Raw genomic sequence first — 15,379 nt, 5'->3', positions numbered from 1 at the left:
AGATCTACATGTTAAAAATATCCACATGTACTGTTCATGCCTGTTTATGTGCTGTTTTGGTGTTTTTGCTCTTTTCTGTTTAGATTCCGACGTTTCCGGAGAGTCCGTTTTCGCAGAAGAAGAATTTGAAGAGTTCCAAGGCCAGCAAGGCAAGTCACACAGATCCCAAACAACCCTTTGAGCATGTTGATCCCGTTTAAAGCTACTGTTTCTAGTCAACTATTGCATTTATTTTCGAATGTCATTGGGTGGAATTAACCTATTGTTTGTTATAGCCCTTTTTGATTTTGATTACTTTATTCCTTGATACCTTGGGTTATTATAACTTGACTAGTTGGGCTATATATATATTGGTTCAACTAGATATTAGATATGATTGCTTAGCCATGCTTAGAAACATTAGCACACTATTGGGATAACTCATGATTCACTATTAATTAATTAATGATGGCTTAATGATAGTTCACGATGGTCAATCGTGATTGGTTAATTAATTACTTGCCAACTAAAACCTGATAATGGTGGGTTGTGAGCACATGGTTTTGAGAGTCGTGCTCATGACAATTAAGGACCGGTTCACGAGTTTCGGTTGTGAAACATTAACCGTGCCAACCACAAGCCAGCGTGGGCAACGGCTTTACCTTTTGTATAGTACAGTTTATTGCGGGGCACCAGACTGAAAAGTGGCGGAGATAAGCCCACGGGGCCAGACTGAGAAGTGGCAGAGATAAGCCCACGGGGGTCGCTGGGGAGTCCATGCCTTGTTATAAGGGGGTGATTATGATGCAGGAATGGTGCGCTGCGGTGGATTGTGTTAAGCAAGGGGTATTGTCACATCTCCTTTCCGAGGTACCGTGGTGGTATTGAGGCACATGGTGACATGATGTGGGGCTGTGTCTTGTGGGTACAGTGGTACACTTCTGATCAGAGTAAAACTATTCGAATAGCCGTGCCCGCGGTTATGGGCGGGTCTGACAATGTCTTTCGTGATTAGTCTCACACCTCTCATCATAATAAAAGATGCTATAACTGGTAATAATTTGTTTAGCTCCTAGTTTGGAATGGTATATTCCTGGTTTGGAGATAGATCTGTACAGCCGGGTATGGTTGTTCAGAATGGTTGGGCCTATACAACAGGGTATGTTGTATAGCGTTGGATTAATATTGTTTAAATATTACTTAACTGTTTTATTAAATTCTCAAATGTTTGCTAAATGCTGTTTATGCAAATGGAACCCTATTATGCCATCCTTTGTTATCCTGTGCACTTGCATATTTGCTGCGTGACTTGCTGAGTATGTCATATACTCACCTTGCAATCATTCATCAGAGGAAGAGTTCTACAATGATGCTGATGGTATGGAGGATTAGGTGTAGCCCTGGTCAAGCTGCCTGTGGAGTGGAGTCGTTTGCGCCGTTTATCTTTTTTTTTCCGCTGCTTAGATCTTTATTGATTGAGAGGAACTATCTACCTCTGTAATGACATTTTATTCGCTTTTTAATTAGAGTAATAATTGTACTCTATTATCAATTTGTTATTGTGTGCCTCGGTTGATTTCTGGACGAGGGTTCACACACATGTAAGCGTTTGGAATTTTGGATAGAAATTCAGGGCGTGACACGCGCCCGAGCCGCCGAGCCGCCGCCGGAGGTGACGTCACCGCTGACGTCATCGTGGCCGTCTGTCGTGAGCCGCCGTAGACCCGATCGATCTCGGCCCTCCGTTTTGGATGGATCGATCTCGGCAGTTCGTTTCCGTGAACCGCTGCCGTGCGCCCGGTCCACCGCAAACCCTAGCCGCTGACGCAATAGACCCCTTTTCCTTTTCAAAAATAATTCATTATTGCGTCATAATTCAATTAAAATTCATATAAGTGTTTTAATCCGATTTAATCTTTAAAAATTCATAACTAATTCATCTTAGCACGGATTTAGTTGGTTCAAGTCTCTAAATTTTTCTAAAATTGAGATCTACATGTTAAAAATATCTACATGTACTGTTCATGCTTATTTATGTGCTGTTTGGTGATTTTGCTCTTTTCTGTTTAGATTCCGACGTTTCCGGAGAGTCCGTTTTCGCAGCAGATTCAGGATTTGTTCCCAATGGCGAGTTTGAAGTATGGTCTACCTCTTCTGGATCAAGGGTGTTATGGATTATAGTCCAAGTGACTATTTGGCGCACATTGATTTTATCATCATGAGGTTGTTTAGAGGTTGAAGATTTTTATGCTACAAGGGAAATTCGTCTCAAGATGGAGATTGTTAAATATGTGATCCAAATTTTGGGCCCACAATATATTCGGATTAGTTATCTAATAGGACTCTACTTTATAGAATTAGTTTCCTATTAGGACTCCTAGATTTCTCCTATATATATCACTTGTAAGCCGCACGGAGAGGGTACGACAGCCCAATGTATCCCCTGCGTTTGTATCCAATTCCTCTATAATGATCATTGCCGGTCGGTGCCCGTGGTTTTTTCCCGCAAGGGTTTTCCATGTCTCCGTTGTGCATCTATTTTCATAACACGACCGATAGCCCGGCCTTAATTTACCGTATCGATGATCCGTTCTCTAAAGGAAGTTACAGTGATGAGGCGGTTTCTACTGGTATTTTTATATATAAAAGGGCATTTTATCTTTAGGATAAACAGGGATACAATTGCTTTCGCTCAGAATAGCTTGGGTCACCCTGGAGGCCTGGACTGACAGGCATATTAGCTTAGATGAAGCAAACAACACTCCTTTCGCTTTATATCTTTTTCTTTATGCATGCTCTTTAATTAAGGAGGGCCCAGCAGCGATCAGTGGCAGTCCAAGCAACGAATCTGATGATTATTGATGGAGCGCACAGCTTGGGAGATAGTATATCGATTTGGGACACTTTTGCCGAAAAGCACATTACCAAAGCAAACGGAAGGAATAATAGACCAAGCATGTAATGCACGCATTCTATGTAGGCTTCTGCTAGCTCCATCAGCTCTCCCCAAACATCATCTTGCATTCAGTTCTTCGATCGTTTCATTTTGTATGCTCCCATGATGCGTGCAAGCATGGCTTAGTTTGTTCACTCCCGGCCGCCCAGTTTTCTCAACATCGTGATCAAGGTAAGCTACATGAATGCAGCTTGCTTTCTCAACATCCATAGTTTTATATATGTACAAATAATCAACACAGTGATATATAAGAGTCTTATATATCTCTCTGGAGTTTTGGTTCTCAACGAGCTAGCAAGGGACATTCTTGAATGCATGTTTCAATATACTCCAGTTAATTTGTATTTAGTTTTATATCATCAATTTATATTCATATAGAATCATTGATTAATTAAATTAAAAGAACATATTCTAGATTTTGTAACGTACGTGCGATTCAAAGAACATCGACTGATCAAGATATGATGGAGCTGCTCGCCTAGACTGTAATTCAACAATTGAAGATCCAGCTAGCTAGCAAGAGATCCAGGCAACAGATCGACTCATCATGCCAGCGGATGAGGTATATATTTCACTCCGTGCCAATGTGCCATTATATTTTTTTCTCTTTTCATTTTGAATGGAAATTATTCAGCGACCATGCATGCAAAATTTGGCATTCCCTCTGTTTCATATTATAAGACTTTCTAGCATTGCTCACATTCATATATATAAATGCTAATGAATCTAAACACATATATATGTCTAGATTTATTAGCATATATATGAATATTGACAATGTTAGAAAGTCTTATAATATGAAACGGAGAAAAGTATATATTAGCTAGGCAGGCATGTATGCATCCAATTTGGATGCTATTAATTTGTTCAAACACACTTTCATTAATTCATTACATATATATGGGGTATATTTTAATTTAGACCCAGGAGTGTCATTAATTTATTCAGTTTGGTGGTCTTCTCTATAACTTCACTGGTTTTCAAATAGAAGTCCGGCAAAATCTTTTTGTATTTTCGATTACATATATATGACTTATAGTACATAACTCAAAATATATTTACTAGCTTATATAGCCACACACCCCCACGCAGGCCATATATAACAAACTTGCCCATATCTAACTCCACGACCCAAACTAAACTTTCAGCTGCATGGACACACATGCACACTTGCTAATTACTACCTCCGTATTTTAATTTATGACGCCGTTGACTTTTTTATCCATCGTTTGACCATTTGTCTTATTCAAAAAAATTATGTAATTATCATTTATTTTATTGTGACTTGATTCATCATCAAATGTTCTTTAAATATAACATCTACTGACACACTTCACGCCACGAGACTCACTTCACTTGACACATCTACTGCATGCAGGCACTTACATACAACTCATGGCTTTCACTGATATCACACTAATTAACTCACACATGCACGCACTGTCGTGCTCCTAGCACACACGCACACGAGACTTAGTATATATAACTCAAACCAAAAGATCACTTAAACAACAACGAGATTAAACCATAACACTAGCTAATTAACTATACTATAGTACGTATCATTAATTTGAAAGTTTTCCACCAAAAAACTGTCAGAAGTACGGTGATCTATTTCAAGGCCGGAGGATATGGATTGGGGTCATCCGCCGTCCTCAAAGAGGTGGCCAAACGACTGAGATGGTCGTCTGTACCGGAGAAGCTGAAGCTGGGGTTGGACAAGATCATCCACGTTGATTGCTCTCTGTGGCAGAGCAAGAGGGCCCTGCAGAAGGCCATCGCCCAGGAGCTGAAGCTTCCTCGGTGGGTGATGGCCGTGTTTGATCAGCGTGACGAGGAGGATGATTTCGATGGCGTGGAGCACGGTGCCAGAGGGGTGATACCAGATGTCACTGAGGCGATTCTTAATGAGCTTGCCGGTCACACATGCCTAGTGATCTTCCACAACGGGAGCGGCGGCTACATAGATGTGCAGGAGTGCGGTGTTCCTGCAATAATGGGACTCTCGAGCAAAAGGGTACTGTGGACATCCCAGGTCAGGTTTGGGCCCTGGATCGGGTCCGATTTGCAGAAGATTGCCGGATTGAGCGATGTCGCTATGTTTGCTAATCCTTTTAATGTTCAACCCCTGCTGCATGAAGAGGCTGAGGAGGTTGCTAGGTCCACTGGTGTCCCAAAACCTGGCATGAGCCCTGAGATTGTCAAGGAGTGCATCATGTACTACAAGGTGGTGAGACTGTTAGATGGAAACCATGGTATTGACTAGGCCACCCACGCGGCTAACTACTGGGTATGCAGCGGGATCATACGATCCGCTGGTAATACGTCAGCATGGGAGATTGCCCAAGCTTTGCATACCAACCTGAGATTGGATTGGAATGACAATCAGAATAATAATGAAAGAAAACTAGCTACACTACAAGTGCCATGTGATTCTGTAAAGGCATCATTCTTCTGGATGGAAGCAACCGGAAGATGTAAAGAATCACTAGAGGATGGAATGTCCCAACATTCATCTGTAGACAGGTTGCGTGTGATAAATCTCTCCCAGTGTACATTTAGTTTTACATCTCCGCCCTTCCTCGGTTGTAGCAGCCTAAGATTCCTCCTACTTGACCGTTGCAAAGACAAAGACAAGCTCTGCTCAGGCTCAACACCAAATAGTACTAGTGCTGGAGATACTGACAAGGAGACTGGTATTAGTAGTGGAGCATGTTTCCAGAAGCTATGGGTGCTTGACCTGAGTTACACAGATTGGTATTGGCTGCTATCAGTAGAGGCACAAGATCTGATGGTTGAGCTTAGGGAGCTAAATGTGAAGGGGGTCAAGCATTGGAGCATAAACCATCTACTCCGTGATGGTAACAATTCTAGTGCTGGTGTCGGAAGCAGCACCAAGCCCCTTGGGCTACTCAACCTTGTCAAGCTCCAAGTCACAACCGAACCAATAACTGAAGATCAACATCAGTCACAAGTATGGAAGGAAGATCAGGTAGCAGCAACATTATTCCCGAACCTGTCTAGCTGCAAAATCGTAAAGACGATCATTCTTGATGGTTGTTTTGAGTTGACGCGAATTGACCCTCATGACCTACCGCCATCACTCGAGTCATTTAGCTTCTCTAGCAGCAGCAATGACAATGATGTTGATGTCACAGCCAAGATAGAGAGCATCTCCTTCCGAGGATGCACCCAGTTGAAGAGTGTGCTTTTGAGAGGAGTGTTTGAGAGGCTCAAGCAACTCGACGTCTCAGGCACTTGTATTAAAACCCTCGACCTACGTTCAATGCGAGGCAACTGGTCTCTCAAGGAGCTCCTACTGCTTGGATGCAAGGAGCTTCGTGCAATACTATGGCCAACACAAGATGTATCATTGGAGGTTCTGCACATCGACACTAGTAGCACAGAACTTGATCATGCTACAGGTGTAGAAGAATCATCATCATTCTCACCTGTTGAATTTAAATGGTATATTTCAGTGAGGGACAGAAGGCTCCTTCGCTCGCTAAATGATACAAAATATCCCTTGGATGCACCATGCATCGAGATCTCGTCCCCTCCTGCTAGTGTTGCTACTGCTACTACTGATGGTTCTGAATTAGGCGGAACAATAAGCAAGAGAAGGCCCATTGCCGTTAGCAGGGCTGAACAACGTTGGTTGATGTCGACCAAAAGCCGACGACCAGCTGCTGACAACAAGAAGTTATATGCGGATGTCGACTCCACGATCCAGCACTTGCAACTACAAGCAACCATGAACGGCAACTGGATGTGGCCATGTAAATCGGAGGGCAGCACCTCTCACTACATTAGCTTACAAGATGATAAGAGGATGCAGACGAAACCATTGTCGTCGCCATCTTTGCCAGGTTCCATCTGTGAAAGAGCTTCAGGCCTGCACGTGCATGACAGCTTGTCTATCGCAAGTATCACAAGCCATTCAGATAAGGCACGGAGATGGAATAACCTAGAGTGGTGCAGAGTGGAGAGATGCCCTAACATTGAAGGCGTTGTATTCACTCCACCTAGTACCGGTAGTGACACAATTTTCTGTCTTCTGAGGACATTCTGGGCATCCCAACTAGCAAGGGCGCGCCACATCTGGGACTGGGGCACAAGGGGCCAGCTGCATTTTGAGCCTGAAGATGGGTCATTCGACCTGCAGGTGCTACACCTAGATTGCTGCCCCAGGTTGATATATGTGCTTCCCTTATATTACAACAGTCTTTCCTATGCATACTGTGTGTTGGAAACCCTTGAGATTGTGTGCTGTGGTGACCTCAAGGATGTCTTCCGAGTGGATGATAATAATCAAGAGCTTCTGGTGGCAACTATAGAATTCTCAGAGCTGAAGCACATCCACCTGCACGAGCTGCCCTCTCTACAACGCATCTGCGGGCATAGGATTGTGGCGCCCAAGCTGGAGACCATCAAAATCCGAGGCTGCTGGAGCCTCACCCGCCTACCGGCTGTTGGTCTCGACAGTACCCACAAGCCCAAGGTGGATTGTGAGAAGGAATGGTGGGATGGACTGGAGTGGGACGGGTTGGAGAACGGACACCATCCTTCCCTCTTTGAGCCCACCCACTCACGCTACTACAAGAAGAACCTGCCTAGAGGTTCCATGCTCAGGTACGTACGTATGTGATATGTCTGTATGGATGAATAATTATTACTTGGGTTTCATTCCTTGCACGCACATACATACATTCATAGAAACACATAAAGCTCATTACTTTACTTACTCCATCATGTATATATATGATCGAGCATTTTCCTTTTTCTTAATTTTGTCTGACTTGGCGTGCTTTCTTTTCTTGCTAATTTTAGGTGATCGATATATACGTCCATACACTACATATTTGATACAGTAATCATCTACGTGTCATTCCCTTTCCATCATCCAATGGCTCAAAATCTTCAGATCGATCTATCTCTATTATATATGTCCTTACTTGGGCTGGTGTTCAATGTGCTCGCTCATTTCATCATATCATTTGCAACGGCAGCAATATCTAATGCATGATGAGTAAGTACATCTCCCGCCGGCGACCAGACGCTCGTCATCTGCTTGTTACTAGCTTGGATTTTGTTCATTTCTGCTTCTTGTTTTTTTGTGTGAAAATTAATAAATGGATGCTCAGCTGGTGTGTGAGCTCATCTATCTGCTAAGTTATTTTCTCCATACATGCTTGCTTTCCGTTTGGTCGGTTGGTCGATCTGCTTGTTCGACCGATCCATCCATCGGATTACTACGTATGCTTCATCTTTCCGGATAGATGATCATACATGCATATGAAAACTTTGATCTCTAGCTCCATTTCTGGTGTGGTGTGCTAGCTAGAGATCGACGAATAAATCATCAGCTTCAGCGGCATGAGCAGATTCATTGGGTGATCCTCATGCAGTCGAGTTGCTGTTGTGCACTTGTTTGTGGGTGCGTGTGTGTTCGTGTGATTTGTCAGCATATGTGGATTGACCGAGTTTGTACTCCTAATTACTTCACTTGTATGAACAGAAACAATGATGATGATTGTGAGTGTGACATATATTGTCTATGCTGCAAATGTATGTATTAATTGCTCTGTCATTTTGAAGGTATTGTATATTTTGCTCTGCACTCCACAGTCAACACATGATATGCCTGTGTAAATTTTCTTTAACAAACACTCCTTATCAAATCCGCATTTCTTTTGTTAGTTTTTTCTCTGCTTCAAAATGTGCAAAGGGAGAAGCACAAGATTTTTTTAAGCCTCAGGTCTGACTGATTTGATCAATGAATTAAGATGCATTTCAACCAAATTAGCAGTCACCATTAGTAATTGTGTTTTGTACTTGTGCAGTGATATGATACTCTGTTTTGAAGTGAAACCTTCTGCAATATTGCAGTGGAGAGTGGCATGCAGTAAGATTTGGGGTGTATCCCAGGTGTTAGTGTTTGCTGGGCCTGTATGAATACACACATTAGGCCCATTTTGGCAGACAGCTGCACCTATTAAAAATACAATCCATAACTAGCGAAACACAAGAGCAAAAATACAGTCCTTTTTCCAATTCAGTGCTTACTCAAGAAAACCTCAAACTAGATTTCCAGTCTTCATTTTTCCCTGTTTATCCTAATTTTGTAGCTACAATTAATTCAAGATACAGGAGATTAAAGAACTTGGACTTAAAAAATAATGGTGACACAGTAGCACCTTAATTTCCTTCTAGTTTCAGAAGGGACAATTTCCTTTGATTCAACTATATCCAAAACAGGCTTCAAATTACATCCAGTTCTACATCCTTGCTTTGCAGGAAACATTGGATCTTGCTAGAGAAGCCATTAGTTATACGAGTAGAAGCAGCAGGTCGAGAAGCTTGGCAACATGTAGGCTGCACCCTGCATTTTCTTTCATAAGTGATGGTTGATGCAATGCAAATCCTAGTCTTGCTAGGAGATTACAGGAAAGCTAGGTGATCTGATCTGAGCAAATTCGCACAGTTTTGCCAGCCATTTGTTGCATTAGTTAGAGATCCATCTGATCCATATACGCATTACGATTAATTGTGTTACAGAACGTATTTAAAAATACTGATCGATGCATGTGTCCTACTAGTATATATGTACGGCAAGACAAAAGCATGCAGGATCATGAGTTGGACAAGGAGCAGGTGAACCGACATTATTTACCTTTTTCTTTGCGGGTGGGCCCCACGCAGCAGCCTATGTTGCTCGCTGAGCTGTTAAATTTACATTGTGTGTCCAATGCCATTGTTAAACATCTACTTCCTTCGTCCCAAAATAAAACAACTTTTATATATATATATATATACACAAATTCATGCATAAATGTTAATTTGTTTAAGTTTGGAAAGGAATACCCTCAAAAAAGTTTAGAAAGGATTGAGAAGATCGCTAGAGTAAAATGCAAACATGAGAGTGCAGCGAGATTATACAAATTATATATGGTGGTACTATTGAATAAACTTTTTGTTGTAATTGTTAAACTTCCATGTGGAACTATAAAGATTGCTTTGGGAAAAAAATGCGAATATTAGGAAGGACCAAATATCAAATAAATAGAAGGGATGAGTCTTCGAACTCAGGCCGGCTAGCTCACCACCATGTGGAGCTGGCCGGAGTACCCCTGGGCTTTTCTCTAAAGATTGCTTTGGTTCTAAAGATAAATGCAGAAATGTATGAAATAAGCTCTTTTTATGTTTTCTAAAGAAGAGGGAAATAATATCATATCGTTGGTTAAAAAATGTTAAGAGACACAAAGAAAAATAAATAAGATTAGCTAGAATCGGAATAATTAACATATCATAATTATAGTTCTATTTTAGAAGAGAGAAGGAACCTCACACTATTGTGTAACAAAACTGTATAATATAACAAGCCCCCTTGAGTAATATTTAACAAATACAGCATGTATACCAACTCAAAAGAGGACATGTGTATAATTAATATAACATGATATATATAGTTGAAGACACCATCAGAAATGCTAAGCCTAGATATATACTACTCTAGCTAGGCTCTAGCTAGCTCATATATATCAATTAATATAAAAATATTATATTAAAGATATATAGTTAATTTGCAAGCATATGCATGACGCAAATGGCACGTTTAATTAATACTATTTGTCAAAACTGCATCAAGTGGAAACAATAGTGCACATGATTCCATTTGAAACTTAGCCATGTCTTCATGTTTGGCAGTGCTAACCGAGAACACAACAATGCATCTTCTACATATTTCACCTAATAATTAACACACTGACAACTTCATGAAGCTTTCACCGAAAATATTTGAGATAGATCACGTGTCACAGGCCGGCTCAATAACATGGTACAACTTAGATTGGGAGTATAATTAAAATGGGCATAGCTAGGAAGGCAACAGCATAGAACATTGACAACATAATGATCATGCATGTATTAAGACATTGACCCACTCTGGCAAAATCTAGTCTAATAAAAAACTCACAAGGTTAATTAGAACATTCAGAGATGGATCTCATCATGTCCTGATGGTATACTTGTAAATGCAAGTCGCTTTAATCATACAAGGATGGATTTTAAAAAAATAAACTCTTCCAAAACTTATTTCTAAACATGAACCTTTTGGCATGGCGAGACAACAATACCATGTGCAACCCATCATGGCGTGACAGTGTTGTTTCACCTAAGTGGGGTGGTGTGACCAAAAAGTTTGGATTGGAAATAAGTTTTGGAATAGTTTACTTTTGAAATGAAAAAATAAAAGGTTCAAAAGAAATAATAAAGAATCAAAAGGATGTGATAAGAAAATAACTCAAATCAATTAATTAGTTGCTCTTTATTTATGCTACATTGAAAGAAATGAGTTTTTTTTAAAGGAAAACAAATAAAACAGATGAAAATGTGTTATAAATTTAGGGAAGAATTTAAAAGCAAAGATGACGACTTATTTTCAGTTAGCAACTACTCCACTATAGCTCTAGGTGAATTGGAGAGCTACTAGCTAGGGATCTTTGACTTTTGCCTTCTGTTTGGTTAATTTCAACTTTCAAGTATCATCATTGCGGGACGTTGACTTTCTAATCCTAGTGAGCAATCAAACTTTGATAATCGTGTCACATTAACTAAATGAGACCCATTTAAGTTTAACAAACAAGCGTTTTGACATAGTAAAGTAATTGCTGATTATCAATGGCAACCCCTTCTCATGTAACATCCACGATTTTCAGAGCTCAAGGATTTGTCTCAGCAAGGGATGGCAATTGTGGAGATTATGGGTATCCCATATCTACACGGCGATGGTATTCGAACTGGGTACAGGATACCTAATGTAGATAGAATATCTTATCTGTATCTCGGGTTTGTTTCTTAACTTGTGTATCAAGGAAACACCCTGAGACTTAGTCGGTTACGACTGTATCTTACTTATATTTTCGTATTCCGTTAGGGATATAGATTATCTTTTGTAACCCGGACTCCTTCCCCATATATAAGGGGGGTCCGGGCGCCTCTAGGGGCATATGCTGATTTTTCCCGAATCATACAATCAATAATACACTCGGCGGATTCATCCCCGGACAGGAGTAGGGTATTACTTCTTTTATAAGAAGGCCTGAACCTGTATAAATCTTTTGTCTCCAAACCCATACACTTTCCTAGCTTGATAGCCACCCCCTTTTATTATTGCCGAAATCTAGTTTCGACAGTTGGCGCGCCAGGTAGGGGTAGCGTCAAGCTTTTCGCCGATCAGTGCAATGGGTTCCGTCTCCGGCATAGACGACCTCGTCTTCTCACCCGGGCAGACGTTTCGGTTCGGTAGCCTCGACTTCATCACCAACAACTTCGGCAAGATTTCTCTCCTCGACTCGGAATCAGACCAGTCGGGAGAGAACCGGCTTTCGGTCCCGTTTGGATTCCCGAACGCGGCTGAAAGCTACTTCAAGACCATCTCAACCGAGTCGGCTTCAGACCACTCGGCCGAGATCGCATCTTCTCCAACGATACCAGATCAAGATGATGGGGCTTACCCACCGGTCCTGATGAAGCTCCCCGACGATTTAGCGGCCGTCTTCACCACGACAGCGTCTTCATCCCGTAGGCCTAGGCGGAAGTCGGCTTCAACACCGATTTCGCCTAGCTTCAGGGAAGTCGGCGTCATCCTCCAACCACTCGGCACGGTTTCGACAGATCAGCTGGATGACTACAACAGCTCTCCCACCGTCGACTCACGTCCTACTGACATCGTGGAGTACGACGAATTTAGTTCTCGATACAACGACTTCAACGACTTCGACGACTTCGACGGAAGCCTAGATGACAACTACACCCCTCTCTACTTTGGCGTTTTCATGGCCAATAATGAGACGGAGGAGCAACGCCAAGCCCGGGAGACCGAGGAACGACGCCGACTGGAGGAGGAGCATCAAGCACAAGAACAAGAACGGCTACGGCGCGAGCAGCAGGACCGTGAGCGGACTGCGAAGGAGGCTGAAGATCGACGTCAGCGAGCTTTGGAAGCAGGGCGCCGAGCGCGTGATCTCATCGGCCAGCAAGATGTCGAAGGGACACCGGTTTTCCGCACCCCTCAACAGAATGCGGTTGCCGCGATCACCCTTCTCGACACCCTCCTCAACCAAAACGAGCTCAATCAATCCGACCACGTCGTCAACATCTTGAATCAGACGAAGACCATGATTGCGGCGACGGTCCCAGTTAACTCCGAAAGCGTCCACACGCCGACTGGCAGCCGGGTCCCCCACTTCCGATCTCATGACTACCGTCATCCAAGCCTCAGCATCACTGGAGCAGGATCCAATCGCAGGAGCAGGGGCCACGACGAGCGGTCTGTTCACTCGCCTCCCGAACTTCATAGGGAGCGCCGAGTGGAACGGCCTCGCTCACCACCTCGTCGCCGCCCCATCGATCTTCGCGACACAATCATACAGCGCCGAGCAGCTCGAGGCTACCATCACTCGCCGGATCGCCGCGACGACGACCTTGACGGAGTTGCAGCCTTCACCGACGACCTGCGTCGAGTGGATTGGCCAGCCGGCTTCAAACCGACTGGAATAGAGAAGTACGACGGTACCACTAATCCAGAATCGTGGCTTACCGTCTACGGTCTCGCAATCCGCGCAGCAGGAGGAGATAACAAGGCCATGGCGAACTATTTACCGGTGGCTTTAGCAGATTCCGCCCGATCTTGGCTCCATGGATTGCCCCGTGGTACAATTGGATCTTGGGCCGAACTACGCGACCACTTCATCGCCAACTTCCAAGGCACCTTCGAGCGTCCCGGCACACAATATGATCTCTACAACGTCATTCAGAAGTCCGGAGAATCCCTTCGGGATTACATCCGGCGATTTTCTGAACAACGTAACAAGATCTCCGACATCACCGACGACGTCATCATCGCCGCGTTCACCAAAGGGATTCGCCACGAAGAACTAGTCGGCAAGTTTGGGCGTAAGCCTCCCAGGACAGTCAAGCTCATGTTTGAAAAAGCCAACGAGTACGCCAAAGCCGAAGATGCCGTCACCGCATCGAAGCAGTCGGGTCCCAGTTGGAGGCCGAAAAATACGCCGGCTACGGGAGGAGGTGGAAGTAACAATCATAAGGACCGCAAGCGTAAGCCTGAGGAACTTGTTGCAACCGCCGCTCACTCTTCTCGACAGCGTTCGCGCGTCAACACCTTCGACAAGATCATGAACTCCCAATGCCCGCATCATCCAAACTCCAACCACGTGGCCAAAGAGTGCTTCATCTACAAGCAGTTCGCGGAGCAGTACACCAAGACTGCACGGAAGAACTCTGACGAAGAACAAAGCACGTCGAGGAAGAAGGACGACGGCGACACCCCGGCAGGTTTTCAAGATCACCGTAAGGAGCTCAACCATATCTTCGGCGGCCCCCTGGCTTATGAGTCTAAACGGAAGCAGAAGTTGACTGAACGGGAGATCAATGCTGTTCAGCCCGACACACCCCAGTATCTTCGATGGTCAGAGATTGCAATCAAGTTTGACCGCTCGGATCATCCTGACCGAGTGGTCCACCCGGGGCGGTACCCCCTGGTACTAGACCCAGTGGTCCGTAATGTCAAGCTTCGCAGAACCCTCATTGATGGTGGCAGTGCACTCAATATCCTCTTCGCCAAGACTTTGGATGATATGCAGATCCCTCGCTCCGAGTTAAAACCAAGCAATGCGCCTTTTCATGGAGTAATTCCAGGATTATCCGCAACTCCACTCGGCCAGATCACTCTCCCGGTCACTTTTGGCACTCGGGAAAACTTCCGCACAGAGAATATCAGCTTTGAAGTTGCCGATTTCGAGACAGCATACCATGCCATACTCGGACGCCCGGCGTTAGCCAAGTTCATGGCCGTCCCGCACTACACATACATGATGATGAAGATGCCTGGTCCCCGAGGAGTCCTAACCCTACGGAGCGACATCAAGCAAGCTGTCACATGCGACAAGGAGAGTTGCGACATGGCCCAAACCCGCGAGATGGCGTCTGCCCGAGAGGAAATCCGACTGGCTGCAACCACGGTGAGCGAAGGAGAAGTGCCCGCTGCCAAGATTTCAAAAAGTGGGGAAACCGAAGCCGAGACTAAAAAGATTCCCTTAGATCCTTCTGATCCTACCAAAACTGCTGTAATAGGCGCCGAGTTAGATTGTAAATAGGAAAGCGCGCTCATCACCTTTCTTCAAAATAATAAAGATATCTTTGCGTGGAAACCTTCGGATATGCCCGGTATTCCCAGAGAGGTGATTGAGCACTCCTTACATGTCAAAGAAGACGCCAAGCCTATTAAACAACGACTCCGCCGATTTGCACAAGACAGGAAGGACGCGATCAAGGAGGAATTGACCAAGCTGTTAGCAGCAGGCTTCATCAAAGAAGTCCTTCATCCCGACTGGCTGGCTAACCCAGTCCTGGTTCGGAAAAAGA

The 15,379-nt window shown here is 43.8% G+C and overlaps 1 pseudogene across 1 annotated transcript; it reads left to right on the top strand.

Annotated features, from left to right (window-relative positions):
* The first annotated feature begins 2,894 nt into the window (after nt 1-2,894).
* Nucleotides 2,895-8,555, top strand: LOC136351198 (uncharacterized; annotated as a pseudogene). The gene is made up of 4 exons (XR_010740832.1): nt 2,895-3,106; nt 3,351-3,497; nt 4,535-7,567; nt 7,766-8,555. The product of XR_010740832.1 is annotated as an uncharacterized protein (transcript).
* Nucleotides 8,556-15,379: the final 6,824 nt, after the last annotated feature.

Source organism: Oryza sativa, chromosome 4, assembly GCF_034140825.1.
Source record: "Oryza sativa Japonica Group chromosome 4, ASM3414082v1".
Classification (NCBI taxonomy): domain Eukaryota; kingdom Viridiplantae; phylum Streptophyta; class Magnoliopsida; order Poales; family Poaceae; genus Oryza; species Oryza sativa.
Note: the sequence above shows the minus strand (reverse complement) of the source record. Positions and strands in the feature narration are given on the sequence as shown.